Source organism: Octopus bimaculoides, chromosome 5 (genome assembly GCF_046866305.1).
Source record: "Octopus bimaculoides isolate indiv1 chromosome 5, ASM4686630v1, whole genome shotgun sequence".
In the NCBI taxonomy this organism is placed as follows: domain Eukaryota; kingdom Metazoa; phylum Mollusca; class Cephalopoda; order Octopoda; family Octopodidae; genus Octopus; species Octopus bimaculoides.
The window spans coordinates 96,286,632-96,304,195 of record NC_142932.1 but is presented as its reverse complement, the minus strand read 5'-3'; the positions used below and the strand labels follow the sequence as shown (position 1 = coordinate 96,304,195).

Sequence of the window (17,564 nt, the reverse complement as noted above, 5' to 3'; positions counted from 1 at the left end):
GGAGCCTACAAAAGCAATGATGTAGGCAACCTCATCGTGTTATATATCCTCGATACTCTTAGGAAAAAATTTCCCTCTGTCCTCATTGGCCTCTACAGAGATGACACCTTGGCCATCTCTAAGGGGTACAAGTGGTCATACACTAGATAGACTTAGAAAAGATCTAAGCCGCATGCTTGCCTCCATGGGACTCAAAATCACCAAAGAGACCAACCTCACAACTGCAGACTTCTTAGACATGCTTGACTTGGGTTCCGGTACATACAAGCCCTGCCACAAGTCAAACAAGAGGCTAACATACATCAGCACAGCCTCCTGCCATCCAGCCATTGTGTTCAAAAACCTGGTAAAGGGTGTTAGCAAGAGAATCATGAATGTTTCCTCCAACCAAGAAATTTTTGATGCTGTGACCCTGTAATATAATGAGGCCCTAGCTATCAGCGGATTAAGGGACCACATCTCCTACATGCCAGAACCCAACAACCACAGAAGGAAGTGCCACAGAAATACCATTTAGTTTTCCCCCGCTTTCTCTCTTAATAGACAAATGCTCGTGGGTAGAGTATTCCTTAAATTAATTGATAAGCATTTCTCTAGCTCCCATAGGTATGGGCCCATTTTCAACAGGCATATGTGAGAGTCTCATTTAGCTGTGCCCCGCAATATTATGAGCATCCTAGTTAGCATCCCTAAGCTACAGGAAGAGGCAGGGTGTTCATGCAGGGACTGCAACAGATGCCTGGTGGGAGGACACTGCGAAAACAAAGTGGTCGTCTATGAAACCGAAGTACTAGCAAACCCTGGTAATAACACCAGTAGAAGCAGTAGGAACCATAGACATGAGAAGAGAACCAGCAACAGCGCCACCATTGCCACTGTTAACAACAGTAGCTGGGAAAAGGTTTATGACAATCGATTCACAGAAAACTGAGAAATCCTAAATTTCACTCCTAAGCTATTAGCATGGTTCTGGATGTGTGTGTATATATACAGATACACACACACATATATATATATATAGGCGCAGGCGTGGCTGCATAGGCACAGGCTGTGTGGTAAGAAGCTTGATTCCCAACCACATGGTTCCAGGTTCAGTCCTGCTGCGTGGTACCTTGGGTGGGTGTCTTCTACTATAGCCTTGGGCTGACCAAAGCCTTGTGAGTGGATTTAGCAGGCAGAAACTGAAAGAAGTCTGTTGTATATATGTGTGTGTGTGTGTGTGTATATATTTGTGTGTATATGTATATGTTTTATGCCTGTGTTTGTCCCCTACCATCGCTTGACAACTGATGTTGGTGTGTTTATGTCCCCGTAACATAGCAATTTGGCAAAAGAGAGCGATAGAATAAGTACAAGGCTTACAAAGAATAAGTCCAGGGGTTAATTCATTCGACTAAAGGTGGTGCTCCAGCATGGTCGCAGTCAAATGACTAAAAACAGTAAAAGAATAAAAGAATACATATATATGAATCATTATCATCGGATAGGATCCAATAGGTTAGAAGACTATGTCTTTCTCTAATGTGTTAGTTTTTTTTTTATGGCTGTATGTCCTTGCTATAGCCAGCTACTTCATAGCATGTACCAGCATTACGAAGGTTCATAAAGCATCATTAGAGACAGACTCAATGAACCTGACAATCATATGCTGTCAAATTATATATATATATAGACTGTCAAATTTATATATATATATATTAATCGATATTAATTAATATATGATTTTTTGCCATTTTTTAATAATAATAATAATATACATATATATATATATATATATATATATATATATATATATATATAATTATGTGTATTTCTTCTATCTTAATGAATAAAAATTCTTCTGATAGAATAAATGGGTTAATAGAAACCAATGTAGCAAAGAACACAAAATAACTGGTTTAGTTCCTGTTTTTAAGGCAGGAACTCCTTGAAATTTTGGGTATTTGAGTATATTTAAGAATTTAAGGATTGGAGAAAACGCATGTTATAATTGCATACTTTATTCCTACATATGTTTCAAAGGATTACGTATATTTCAAAACATTACGTTTAAGATGATTCCGATGCTTTCCCTGATGAGAAGGTTACAATTTTAATATCAAAGATCCCTATGGATCACACAGGTTGTAATCCTTTGAAACATATGTAGGAATAAAGTATGCAATTATAACATGTGTTTTCTCCAATCCTTAAATTCTTATATATATATATATATATATATATATATATACACACACACATAAGGTCTGAGCAAACGTATCATGACTGAGTAAAAGTATGCAGAGGGAATCCACTTGGCCTAGAGAGATCTTCAACTCTGTCATACATGCAAACTAAGTTATAATGTTCTCTCTCACTTCTGTTATTTATAGCAGTGCTTGCAAGTAAGGTGTGTAGAATGTGATCATCCCAAAAAGAAGATTGGGTTTCAGGTTTGCAGGATCTCATTGATTGTGTAGAGGATGATGTTTGAAAACTGTCATAATAGGTGACATATCATAGGTATGACCCTGAAACTAAGGCTTGAAAGGAAAAAAATTTCAAGACATCAAGGAAATCCAAGAGAATGGGACAAGGCAGCAGTGCGCTATCCCAAAACAGGAGTTAGAGGAATGCTTCCAACGAGGGAAATGATGGTGGATAAAATATGGGGCATCAGAAGGGAACTTCTTTCAAGAAAATTAAATGCTGAATTGACATGTGTTGTAATTTGCTTTGTATAGCAACAGGCCCAATACTTATTGAATCAGACCTTGTATATATCTGACATGTGGCACATGGTGCACCTGTACAGGTAATGTCAATTTGATGGAGGGAGTGAGCTTATGTGTTTACAAATATTTGATCACTATAAATAAATCATCTGTGTGGTTGTTTGGTAAGAAATTGCTGAACCCTCATGTCTAACGATGGGAGAGTCCATGATACACACACACATACATATCATCTTCATAATCATTTAATGTCCCATTTTCCATGTTGGCATGGGTCAGACAGTTCAACAGGAAATGACAAGCCAGAGCAGAGGCTGCACTGACCCCCCCCCCCCACCGTGTCTGCTTTGGCATGGTTTCTGCAGCTGAATGCCTTTCCTAATGCCAACCACTTTCCAAAGTGTACTGAGTGGTTTTCTTCATGCTACCAGCACTAGTGAGGTAATCAAGTACTCACAAATCAAGATCCTTCAACTGAATTGGATATAGCATTGAAGAATGTCAAAGCATGATAGAGAAACAGAACATGCGCACATGTATAATATATCATCGTCATCATCATCTAACATCCTTTTTTCATGCTAGCATGAGTTGGACATACACATGTGCATGTGCGTATATATATATCTATATATATATATGTATGTATGTATGTATGTATGTATGGACTGGGCATGTAATTAGAATGAAGGATGATCGTTTGCCGAAGCTGGTGAGCGACTGCGGCAGAAACCGAGAAAGAGGTATAAAGATTGCATTAAACAAAACCTAAAAAAACTAGATATGTATGAAAGGGATTGGGAAGGAGATGTTCTGGATTGAAGCAAGTGGAGAGCTGTTGTCAGGACGAGCTGTGATGTCTGGGAGGAAAAGATGTTTCAGCAACTTGAGCTTAAGCGGGCCTGTCGAAAGGGAAAAATTGTAAACAATGGAGAGTATAGGATGTGTATTGTGTGTGATCGCGTTCTTCTGTCAAAAGCAGGATATGTGAATCACATGAAAACACATGAGGGTAGAAATTCCAGACACCCTAAATACCAACCGCCTTCTGCGACCTGTGGCATATGTCACAAGGTTTGTAAAACAATACCCGGACTTAAGAGACATATGCTGGTTCACAGAAGCGTTTCCTTAGAATCAGATACCAGCGGGCAAGGATCGAGAGGCCTGAACATTTGTCATCTGTGCTGTAGACCTTGTCACTCAGCAGCCGGACTTCAAAGTCACTTGAGGGCTCACCAACGGAGTGATTGTACTGCGTGCTGATGTGTGTGGATTGTTGATGGGATGGCTATCGTCTGTCAAGATAGGGCAGTCATCATGTATGTATATATATATATATATATATATATATATACGTATATGTCAAAATTGTGATGATACTTGGTCAACAGCTGATGAAAGTTTGAGCTTATCTGTGTCCCTTGTGTCTGTCTTTTTCTGCTTTTCTGTAAATTGCTTTTTCCCTTCTCCTGTGCCACATTTTGCTTATACACATATTTTTATACACATATAAATATCCTCATCATCATCATTTAATGTTTGTGTTCCATGCTGGCATAAGTCATATGGTTTGACAATTATACACCTACTTTACTAATTACGTTTCCTAGGTAACATAAGATATCAATTCCTGGCATTCAAGAGCATCTATTTCTGCATTGCAACAGTCACATACAAAGCTTATATTTTCTGCTAGTCTGCCTTTGATTCCATTACATCTGTTGTGTCCATGGCTTACATTGGGTATAGGATATGGAGTTTATACTTACTCCTTTTCTGCATATTGAGGAAGGTCATTTTCCTGAATGAGCCAGGTTCCTGTCTGTTTTCCTACTTACAATTGCAAGTAATGGGGTTGCTGGCTAGTCCTTGAATTAGACAAACTTTGTTTAGATTACTTTTTCTAGGTCCTTCCTAAGTAAAAGGTAAATAGTGTTACGCTTAGAAAGGGCTACTCAGTCATTGGTGGCTCTGAATCTTTTCATTGATATAATTTGTTGAAAGTAACAAATATCTTAAGTGCGGTATGAGCAGGTTTGCAATTACTTATAGTAGGTCAAGTGCGAATGATTTGTGTTTCACTATTCCCCCATTGCCACAGCACTTTATTAGAGACCAATAATATTTCTCAACTTTTTATGCATGAAAAGTGAGTGATGTGTGCACACACTCACTTTTCAGATAGAACATCTTTCTTCCCGATAGTCTATCATTGGGTAGGACAACAGGAAGCTGAGCAATCTTCAGGATTTATATCAGAGTAAGTTTCTTAAATGTTCTAACATATCTAGAGGCCCATCACTCTGAAGTGCTCTTATGGTGAGCTTGTTCACCACCATATGTCTCCATGTACCATATTATTTCATGGGCATTGACTCGCTTGAGTTCCATTGCCTTTTTACCAGTTAATTTTCATTCATTATCCTACTCACCAAGCAAGCTTGGTTGGGTTGAGCAACTGATGAATGTGGTGTGATGTTGTGTGTGTGTGTATGCGCGTGCGTGCACGTTTGCATGTCTTGCTTTTAGTATTTGGTTTTTGTTTGTATTTAAGTTACAGCTTCCATAAATAATTTATCAAATTTTATATATTCAGAAAAATGATTTCTAACAGGATAAGATCTTTGGGATCTAGTTTTTTTCATTTGCAATATATGCATTTTTTTTTTAGAAGACAGTAAAAAATCTGAAAATTGGCTATAATAATCTTCCAGTCTAATTGCTATGAAGGTATGATGTTGTGGAGAAAAAATTGGAGGAAAAAGTTACAGAGGTTTAAAAATTGAAAAATTGTGTATTTTTAGCCAATAGTGAGACAGAAATTTTCTGTTTAGCGGAGCAGTGTCAACTTTAAGGTTGTACCCTGTGAAATTTATAGTTTAGTGTGAAATTACCTCTTTATTGTAGGTTTCTAAATAAACAGAAATACCTAATAAAATCAACATGTATCATCTCACTGTTTCTTTTGTCTCTTCATTGGTTGTATGTTTTTATTATTTTTTAAAAATTTGTTATATTAATATATTTGTCTGCATGTGTTTACTTTATATGTATTTCAGTATTATGTATACCTGTCATGTATTTATGTACATCATTAAGATACAAGTTCATGTGCGTGTGAAAAGGAGGCGTCTGTCTCCGAAACTTCAAAATTAAGTAACGTTTTCATGTTTGCATTTGTAAACTATGATAAGAATAACACTTTTTGTAAATGACCATGCAAAGGAGAGGTGATGAGAATGGCTCCTTTAGTACATCACATGGTCGATACAATAAAATATGAAATGGATAAATGAGTATAAGTGCCAGAAGGAAAAGAAAGACACAACTGGGGTAGAATGTTTAAGAGAAGATTTTATTGATAGGTTAACATGTGTGTCTGTGTGTGTGTGTTAAATACAGAGCATTGAAAGAGTCTATAATATGATATTAGAAGAATGTTCAGACACAAGGATGATAAATACCAGTTCGTAGTCAAGGTACATGATAGTTGAAATGCTGTATCAAGAAGTTGTAGCTGCAATGCAGAGCCGGTTGAGGCACATGTATAAGAAGTTGTGGCTATGATGCAGAGCCGGTCACTTGTTACAGGAGTTCTCACAGGTCGTATTTGCTGCTAACCATGGTGAAGTAATTCACAAACAGTGTTGAGATAGAACCTATGCGAGTATTGCTGGTTGCTGTGTACGTAGAGAGATGATGTTGACGCTGTTAAGAAGATGGAGGCGACGAAGATAGAGATCGCCGTATACTGTTGGATAAGTGTTGATGAGTCTCCATGTGGCTGCTGTTGTGTCATCGCTGGAACTGGCTGTGTCCTGTGTGGTCAGTGGCTAGACCACAAAAAGTCTGGAACCAAAAGACATGAAGATGGTGTGAAGCTAGCATTTTATATGGTGCAGTCGGCGTAAACTGAGGTTTAGAAGAGACTTCTCACGTGACCTTATCTGAAGGCTGTGATTGGTTGGGTTGCATATTGGTGTGCAATAGAGCAAGAGACAAATTGTGCCAATACCAACCAATCAGAGTAGTGGACACAACAGGGTGCAAAAGGGCGGCCGAAGGCTAGCTGTTATCTACTACGTCCGTATTTATGTATATATAACAGAGAGAGAGGAATTTTTCCCTCAAGTCGTATGCTACACACTGGTCAACAAAAAATTTGTCCCAAGGAAAGAATACCTGCATCTTATGTTTTTGCATGCAGAATTAAAAAATAATGTCAAATTATCTGTACTAAGTTCACATATTCCATTCACCTTCATAATACCAAGAAACTGTATAAACATTGCAAACAACTTTTGCTATATATGAAAAATATGTAAAATATTAAGACAATATAAATTTTTATTAAAACAAAACACGCAGGTGAAGTAAATCTCATGGTATGAAGAATCAACACATGCAAATGAAACACAATGTATGGTTGTCATAGTGACAAATTGTTAATGCCTCGCTCTCTGTTGATTGGCTAAAATTATCCAAATTTCCCAACATTAATTCCAAATAACATCAGATTCTGTAATTTACAAGATAAAGTAATTGATTGATCGTAATAAAAATTCAGAGTTGAATTGATACACCAAAATTGAAAGCTATCTGAGCAAAATTAAAGGGGGCTCATTTTGCAAATGAGAAAGAATTTGTACACACGAGCAATTCAGTAAAGACGGTATGATATCCTCGAAAAAAAAAAGCATGAATATCACATGAACGCATTTAACGGAATAACTTTATTTTCCTTTCCTAACAAATCAACACCTGCACACACTTTTTGCGATTCGTAAAGATGGAAACAAGATGCTGAAATGTAAGAGGCTAATGCAATCAGGTGCAATAACATTGGATTTAATTCCCTTTTATTTTAACTCTGATTCTAATTTTCCAGTCAAATATATTACTGTTTTTAAAAATATCTAGCTCGTTGAGTTAGAAAAATCAACTATATTCATTTATGAAATAATATATTATTTTCGTCTGTTTCTTTTATTTTTTGGATCTTTTCCCTTTGAATGGCACATTGAGAAATTAATTTTTTGTAACTAAACACTTTCAAACTTGGGACACTGGTAGAATGTGTCATATAAAACATCTTTTACTCTTAGTGTTGTTGAGAAAAGTTTATATTTTTAAAGTTATTTCGTGTTAAAGTTGTCGTATTTTGGTAATTTCAACCAATCAATGACGTGTATTCAGCTGAATAAAATTACTGCCGTTGTTTGTCAATAACAACTATTGGCGGTGTATATTTCGTTTGTCACTGTTATTTATGACATTGTTCGTGCATTTGTACTGGTTTTAGCTTTAAGGTTTTAGGGTTAGGGTTTTAGTGTCAGGGTTAGGGATAGGGTTTCCGAGTTAGGGTTAGGGTTCAGGTTTTAGGCTCAGGGATCGTGTTTTAGAGTTAGGGATCGTGTTTTAGAGTTAGGGTTAGGGTTTTAGGGTTAGGGGTAAGATTTTAGGGTTACAGTTAGGGTTGGGGTTAGGGTTGGGATTTTAGGGTTAGAGTTACGGAAAAATGTGACAAATGAAGAAATTGGCGGGGTAGGGGGGCAAAAATGTCTTTCCCAAAATAGCTGAAAAACAGGGGAAAAAATACTAAAAGCAGTAGAAATGCACGAGGGATTGTGGTGGTGCCATGAAGAAAACATGCTTCAGATACACTCGTTTATTCATACAAACGTAACTGAGATGAAATATGTCATAAATAACAGTGACAAACGAAATATACACCGCCGATAGTTGTTGTTGACAAACAACAGCAGTAATTATTTTCACCTCAATAGACGTCATTGATTGGTTGAAATTACCGAAATACAACTTTAACACGAAATAACATCGAAAATACACAATTTTTTCAAAAAACGCCAAGAGTAAATGATGTTTTTTAATGTGACACATTCTACCAGTATTCGAATTTTGAAAGTGTTTAGTTACAAAAAATTATTTTTTAAATGTGCCGGCCAAAGAAAAAAAGATCCTATTTTTTTTACTATTCAAATAATAAAAAAAAATTATGTATTTATTGAGTTAAAATTCAAGGCAATAGAATTTTACATATAAAATATAACCTACATAAATATTTTTAAAAATAGAAAATATACTTTGAGAAAGAGTAAAAAAATAAGAGAATAGCTCTTTTTTTGATTTAGCGAATTTAGAACCATAGAACCATATGAAGATACGAGATCTGTCTCTTGCAACCCCCTCTCTAACTCGTTTCCTACACATGCTATCTAATCAAATAACGTTCGCTAAATTATTTCTCCTGTTGTGACTTTCCTTTCGAGTTTTGAATTATGTTCTCACTGTCTTTCTTTCTTTCCGTCTTTCTTATTGCCTTGTTTTTATCTTTTCTTTCACTCTTGCCTATATCGATCTCTCCGCCCTCTCCCTTGAAAAAAAACTTTTATGTTTCATTCCATTTAGTTTTGTATGATTTTTAATAAAAAATCTTTTTCAGTTTGATTTTGGAATTATTCCGTGAACAAGCCAATTTTTAGATCGAGTTTCCTAATTACACCATTAAATGGCTTTTTCCTTCTATTCCCATGTACCCGTTTTCTTCGTCAGCATGATACAGTATCCTCCATTAGTCAAACGTATTAATTTTCATCTAATTTTATACACCTTTCATTTTGTTAAAGTAATGAAATAATATTAGTTGTTCATTTATACTTCTGTGCCATGAGGTCACTTACACAGAAAAAGTCTTCAATTTGTAGAATTAACAGCAAACTCAGAGTATCTAACCTTTTATCCTGTAAATGCGTGTATCATTTTTTCATTGTTAAAAGTATTTTTATTCTAACAATTAGATTAGAAGTGTTGAATGTAGGTATGGCGACACAGTTAAAAAAATTTGCTTCGCAATTCTGCGGTTTCTGGTTCAGTCTCGCGGATCTTTTTTAAAACGGGGGCCACATTTTTCATTACTGCTTTACGTAGTGTTTTTGGTATCGAAAGATTTTCAAACTTCGTATACTTATCTATTTTGTGTTATAGAACAGAAAAATATTTTTGTATTCGAATTTATTTCATGTAAAAAATTGTCTTATTTCGATAATTTCAACCAATCACTGACGTCCATTCAGCCGATATACATTAAGTGCCGACTACATAAACAAACGATTCTTCGTTTTATTTGCTTTTTTCATTTTAAATTTGCTTTAACCCTAACCCTAACTCTAACCCTAACCCTAGGGTTAGGGTTAGGGTTAATTGTTTCAGAATCGTTTGTTTATGTAGTCGGCACTTAATGTATATCGGCTGAATGGACGTCAGTGATTGGTTGAAATTACAGAAATACGACAACTTTAACATGGAATAATTTATGGATTTCTTTTTTTTTAAAGAAGACTAAGAGAAAAAGATGTTTTATATGACACATTCTACCAGTGTTCCAAGTTTCAAAGTGTTTCGTTAATGAAAAATGTGGCCCCCGTTTTAAAAAAGATCCAGTCTCGCTAAGACAACTTACACAAATGTCTTTTACTACATTCTTGGATTCACCCAACTTAGAAATCGTAGGGGAACTGGTCGAATGGTCCATGTCTTACGCTCATGCTGATTCTGCCCTGTGATTTACATGTCTGTGGAATAGTCAACCACTTACACGCTAATTTAGTTAATCGTCAAAACCGACAGAGGATTCATTAAAACTAAAAATTTAAGACAAAAAAAAAGAAAATTGATTTAAAAAAAAATAAAACTATAAAAAGAACAGAAAGTTATGACATGATGCCTTACATCAAATGGCAGTCATGAATTATTTAACAAAAAAAAAACAAAAAACTATACAGAAATAATTGAACTTACTTTCTTTAAAAACTCAAACTATTATTTATAGGTTTATGCTTGAAAAAAAGTTGAAATTCTTTCGATATCTATGCAAAATAATGATTTATTTTATTGGGTTGGCAGAATCGTTAGCGCGTCGGACGAAATCTTTAACGGCATTTCTAACGGCGCTTTATGTTCTGAGTTTAAATTCTACAGAGGTTGATTTTGCTTGTCTGCCATCTTTTTGTGGGGGTCGATAAAATAAATGTCAGTCAAGTATTGAGGTCGATGTAATCGACTTGTCCCCTTCCCTCAAATTGCTGGCCTTGAGCCAAAATTAGAAAGAATACTCATCGTTAAGGCGGCAAGCTAGCGGAATCATTATTGCACCAGACAAAATTCTTAGCTACATTTCTTCTGGCTCTTTATAGTCTGAGTTCAAATGCCACCGGTGTCGACTTTGCCTTTCTTCTCTTCGGGTCGATAAAATAAGTACCAGCTGAACACTAGTGTCAATGTAATTGATTAAACCTCCTCCCACGAATTTCAGGCTTTGTGCTTTATGTTAAAAAAAGAATGATTATTATCATTTACAATCCCTTTCTATCTTTACCCTCCTTGGCTGCTGCTTCTCTTCTTTCTTCAAATTACAGTATTACTCGTCTCAGTAGATTAGTAGAAGTGGGAGGGTCATATAAAGATTTGTATTCCAGATATTACATTACTGCTTTGTTAATGAAAGAGGCAGTAACTAAAACGCCTGTCCTTTTGTTGAAAAATATTCCTTTCTACTCTAGGCACAAAGGCCAAAATTTTGGGGGAGGGGTCCAATCGATTAGAACGACCTCAGTACGCAACTGGTACTTAATTTGGTAAATTTTTATATTACCACCCGCACGATTTTAACTAAGAAAAAAACAAAAAAACTCGGATTTTTTGCGTGGAATCAAGTACCCTGACCTCCTAACATGCTGCAAATCCCTTATTTTGGTTCGGAAAAGCGGGAGGTAGGAGGCGAGGGGTACATATTTAATAACGAACCATGTAAGTCACACTCTGGAAAATTTATTTCTGTAAAATGTTTTTTTTTTCTTAAACACACAAAATATAGTCTGTAAATTTAGGATGATTTTCAAAGATACTATATTTTCTTATCAAAATATACATACTTTCTCACACAACAATTGAGATATATTTAGGATCTTTTTTAAAACGGGGGCCACATTTTTCATTAACGAAACACTTTGAAACTTGGAATACTGGTAGAATGTGTCATATAAAACATCTTTTTCTCTTAGTCTTCTTAAAAAAAAAAGAAATCCCTAAGTTATTCCATGTTAAAGTTGTATTTCTGTAATTTCAACCAATCACTGACGTCCATTAAGCCGATATACATTAAGTGCCGACTACATAAACAAACGATTCTGAAACAATTCTATCGGTGATAGGGTTAGGGTTAGGGTAAAACAGCAAATTTAAAAAGAAAAAAGCAAATAAAACGAAGAAAATGAAAAAAGCAAATAAAACGAAGCTATGGCTTAATCAGCCAAAGGAGTAAATGTAAACAACTGAATACTTGTCAGTGATTGGTTGAAATTATCGGCGGAATTTGAATCCAGAACGTAAAGACAGACGAAGTACCGATTTCTTTATTACCCATAAAGAATTTTTAAGACATCACAAAACATAAAGACAGTACAAAACGCAACAAACATAAAATCAAGGTAATTAAAATAAAATGATAATATGCAAGGATGAAAAAATGAGGCGCAATGTCCACTCGACCCCGGAAGTCGGGTGGTTACATTTATCCAGTTTTTCACTTTTACGTTCAACGCCATGTAAACATTTTAACGGTTTTGTAACTCAAAAAATTCAAACACTCGCGTTACCTTTCTTCCATTAGTCATTGTTACTTCCGTCCTTATCAACTGCAAATAATCAGTTCTAGTGGGTGGTGTCTCCACCAACCATACCCGTTTCGTTATTATATTTTCACCAAGTTCTTTTATGTACTCCCAGTAGTTTCCCTCTTGTATCAAAATGCATTTCTCAGCACATTTCTCTGGCATCTTGACTCATTGTTTCCTCCAACCTCTCAACTTTTCTCTCCATCTGCTCGCAATTCTCGTACTTTATCAAAAACCCCTTGTATTTGACATCTTTCTCCATTCTCTCCTCTTCTTGTACATTATTAGTTTCTGGCTTTTCTATCTCTTTTATGTTTTCTGACTTATTTTTCTTTCGTTTTTTAGGGTCAGTAGCTCCTCTGTTTCACACTTCTGTCTCTCTTTCATTTCCTCAGTGTGGTCTACAATGTTTTCCTCCTCTACTTGTGCTTTCTCTTGCTGTGGCTGTGTGAACTCATATAGGGGGCATTTGGTCTTCATATGACCTCTTTTCCCGCATATGTAGCAATTTGGTTTCCTTCCCTCGACTACAACATTTAACGTTCTCTCATGCTCCATTTCTATCTGGTTGGGAATTCTTTCTATGTCCTCGAATGTGGCAAAAAGCCACATTTCGAGTCCAAATCCCCACCATTTGCGCACTTTTTTATTTCGCCACTGGTCCCAATTCCGGCTCCTCCGTGGTTGCAGCCAGCACTGTTGCGACCAACCACTCTGGTTTAATTTCTGGTGTAACTCTGGGAATACGTATTTTCACACTTCTTCCTCTATAACTTGGTAGCAATGCTATTTTTGCACTTCTTAAAATGTTGGTCGCATGCTTGGTTGCTTCTTCTATAGTGGCGAACCTCACCTCTACCGTACCGAACTTTCTTCCTCTGTTGATGTACGTGGCTTCATTCACAATTTCACCAAGGCACTCCTCGATTTCCTCTTCCGTCACCATTTCAATTTGCAGGTTTCGACAGCCTGTGTACGATACACTACTGTCCTCAGAATGTTTTCTTCTTTAGTCTCTTTTGGGGGGCACAATTTGTATGAGTCTCCCGCAACTTCTATCAAATTCTGCTTCTGGTCACCTCCTCCATATCTAACTTGGTTTCTCTCGGCACTGGCTTCTTCACCGCAGTGGCCTTGGCGTAGCTCTCCATACTGGAGACACTACCACTTGCCATAGCTGGGGAAAATGCAGCGGCTCGCGTGAAACGTAACCGTAATAATTCCACAAAAATCACAATTATTTACCGAGACAGTTTTCACAAAGTAACACAACAGTATTCACAATAATTCACAGAGCCATTATACCGCTAAGCATTTCGCCCGGCGAACGTTTCTGCCGGCTCGCCGTCTTCTTTTGTTGAATAATGTTAAATGACACACAGCTTCCTGGTTCAAAATCTGTAACCATCACCTTTTGTTTTTCACCCTTCCCTTTTTATCTTTTTTTAAACTGTTATTTACCTTTATTTGTATATAAAATTATCCGAAATGACATTAAAGAAATGATGAAACAATTCCGTTGCATGAAAACATGTTTAACATTTATATGCATAAAACACGTTTCATCTTGCTGTTGAATAATAATGGTTTCAAATTTTGACACAAGGTCAGCAATTTCGGGGGAGGGGTTAAGTCGATTACATTGATCCCAGTGTTCACCTAGGACTTATTTTAACAACTCCGAAAGGATCAAAAGCAAAGTTGACCTCGTTGAAATTTGAACTTAGAACATAAAGCCGGGAGAAATGCCACCAAGCATTTTGTCCGGTGTGCTAACGATTCAGCCTTCACCTTAATTATTATTATTATTTCTAATTTTGATACAAGGCCAGCAATCTTAGGGATAGGTTAGCTGATACCATTGACTTCAGTATTTGCCATGCGCGAGACCACAGCGAGGCTCTCGTGGGCAACATCTATTTAAGGAGGTGTATTGAGCAACTCGTTCTTTTCCCTGAGCTGACATCCGATGTACAGAGTCGAGAAAAAGAGCTGAGCGGGCACAGACATGAGAAAACGACTCTAAAGGTAGTATATTGTGGTGCATGTGAATAAGTGGGTGCAGGCATGCAGGTTGATGTGTGAATGTTGAGAAAAAATTGTTTTGTTCTACAAACAAAATACAGAGCAGTGCATAAATGGGTCAGCGTGCAAAGTAAGAAAGAAACTGCAGACATTCATAAAGAAAACATGTAAAGAGAAAAAACAATGTAGTTGAAAGAATTGTACAAAATGTGCAATACCATTGGCCAATAAATTTTCCCGCAAAGTACCTTCTTGTTTATATAGTGTCTTTATGTGCATAATTTTCTTTTAGGCATAACACCTTTCTCTTGTAAGAAACTGCATCCTCCTCGATTTTCAATTTCTTTGTTACATTCGAAAGTTTAAACGAGTTGGCTGCGGTCATATTTTTATTGAAGTTGAAAAGGTCTAGGAAAACATACAATTCAAAATTATGAAAATGAAATTGTGATAGGACAGCAAACGAAAAATATCCAATCGTTTCTCAAAAAGAAAAAAAAAATAACGTGAAAATTACAAAAATGAGGTCGTACAAACGTTTAGAAAATAGCCATTTGGAGTTTTAAGCTGACTATACATTGACTTGTTACCATGGAAAAGGGCATCAATATGTTTGTGGCTTTCGATTGGCTAAAAGTACCAACAATTTGCAAACTTTAAAAGTTATTAACTTTTGTTTTATTAATTCATTGCAAAAATGAATTTTATATAATTAACATACAAAACTACATTAGTACACCAAATCTGATAATTGAAACAAAATTAAAAGAATTGAAAATTATAAGCAACAGAAAGGATGCATCTGTCGATTATCTAATTATTTGACTTATTTTATCAACATTGGAAAGATGAAATACAAAGTTGACCTTAGGAGTTGAACTCAGAACGTAAAGAGCCAGAACAAATAACGCCACGTGTTTTGTCTATCGTTCTTAGGATTTTACCAATTCACTGACTGTATTCATACAAAAATCATTTCACTTATCAGCTACTGAATTACCAGTTTCTGGACTTACTAGTCCTTATTCATGATTATAGCTGGTTTGTCACTTGTTTGGCCCACAAATTATTGGCATGCTATGCAAACAACAGACCAGTATGCGGAAGCACATGCATAATTTTTTTTTTTAAATATTAGTTGTTTTTATTTATTGCATGCGAGTGTGAATAATAAATATAGTCGTCAGATATAGGGTTCTACTGGTCTAATTATTGGTTCATTGCAGTAGAATTAGAATTAGAATACAAAAGAACAAACGTTAATTTCTGTCTGTTGCCATCTTGCTGCCTACACCAGTGAACCAATCTTGACAAAACTTTGCATACATGTTAAACTAACATCCAGTTCAATTACAGGCTAATTGAATTTCTATAATGGGCTCATAGGGGGTTTGGGCTTTTATTTGATAAAACGAGAAGGGTGCAAGAGAATGTTAGTGTGAAGGAAATGTGGTGGTATAGTGAGTGTGGCTGATATCAGGGAAAGGGTTAACAACGTTGTGTAAACGACATGGAGTGACATGGTAACGTTAATACAGCTACCATGCATACGAAAGTATGTATGCACGACGCTGCATACATACTTTCGTATATACAGAAATACACACACACACACACGCATGCACATACAACATAAGTAACTTCTAGGTACTACTAAAGCAGCACGGACCCGAACGCGCAAGCTAGTCTTGAGTGGTCGATCCTGACCCTAACCCTAACCCGCGTGTGCAAATGAATACGTGTTTAGGGTTAGGGTTAGGATCGACCACTCACGACTAGCTAGCGCGGACGCGCGACTGCGCGTTCGGGACCGTGCTGCTTTAGTAGTACCTAACTTCTAAAAGGTCGAGGAAGGGAAAGAAAAGTGGGTGTGAGGAATATGTAGCTTTTGGGAGAGGGGGCAAGTAGGTGGCTTCTCTGCTGTCCACCGCAAAGAAACACACACACACACACATATATATGTATCTCTCTCTCTCTCTCTCTCTCTATATATATATATATAAAGATACATACGTCTACTATACACCATTTCAAACTCGTGATTACCTGTGTGTGACGTCCTATAACTATCTCTTCACTTTATAGGGTCTTCCCTGTTGCTGTCACATATTGGGAAATTTGAAAATTACGTCAAAATTTTCAAATTTGGTATATTGAAATAATTTTCTACGTTACTTCCGATTTTGTTATTTATTTGTTCCAGAAAAATTGCAGAAAATTTTTACTGAGGTTTTAAAGTTTAATCAGTCTTGCCTAATTAGAAAACAAGATTTGGAAGATGGTATTTTCTGCCCGATAGCTGTCTATCACGAAATGAAAGCAAAATCATTACGAAGAGGAATTGTTATTTAACAAACGAAAGCAGAGCATTACGACAACCAAAGTTGTAAGAACATCTGAAATTTTAATAAGTTTTAATAAATAAAATCATGCAAAACGATCGAAAAGACACGTAAATAATTTAAAAAGGAACAAAATCCCCAATTAGTAAGTTTTTTTTTGCGAAAAATTGCACAAATCTGTCCTGATCAAGAGGCCTATCTGTCGGGGAAGGCATGGTCTGACATGAAATAAATAACAGTTTATATAAGACATTCAATTGTAAAAATTGCTCAGCAACGACGAGCTACTCAGCTACTTTACATATATATATATATATATATATATACATAGAGAGAGAGACAATATTAGTCATGGTCAGTTCATAGGGTTACCAAGGTTTTACGTCCATAAAGCGCTTAACTTTACACACTTCTCGTCAGACCCTATTGGGGTCTGGCGAAACCCTGGGCAACTCTATGAATTGGCCGTAACTAACATTCTCTAAATACTCTACAACTTAGAGTGTGTTTCTCTTTCAGATTTATGATTTACCGATGATATGTGTGTGTGTGTGTGTTAAGTATATAATTATTTGCTTCAATTTTTGGTCCAAGGCTAGCAATTTTGGGGGAGAGGACTAAATCGATTACATCAACCGGTATTTATTTTACGACCCCGAAAGAGGAAAGGCAAAGTCGGCCTCGGCGGGATTTGAATTCAGAATGTCACTAATCACTAAGCATTTTGCACGGAATGCTAACGACTCGTGCCAGCTTGCTACCTTTTAAGTATTTAAATATTATAAACA

The 17,564-nt window shown here is 36.3% G+C and overlaps 1 long non-coding RNA gene across 1 annotated transcript; it reads right to left on the bottom strand.

Annotated features, from left to right (window-relative positions):
* Positions 1–6,375: 6,375 nt before the first annotated feature.
* Positions 6,376–16,127, bottom strand: LOC128247849 (uncharacterized). The gene is made up of 2 exons (XR_008264172.2): positions 12,392–16,127; positions 6,376–6,566 (listed from the first exon to the last, which is right to left on the bottom strand). It is a non-coding gene; the product is annotated as an uncharacterized LOC128247849 (long non-coding RNA).
* Positions 16,128–17,564: the final 1,437 nt, after the last annotated feature.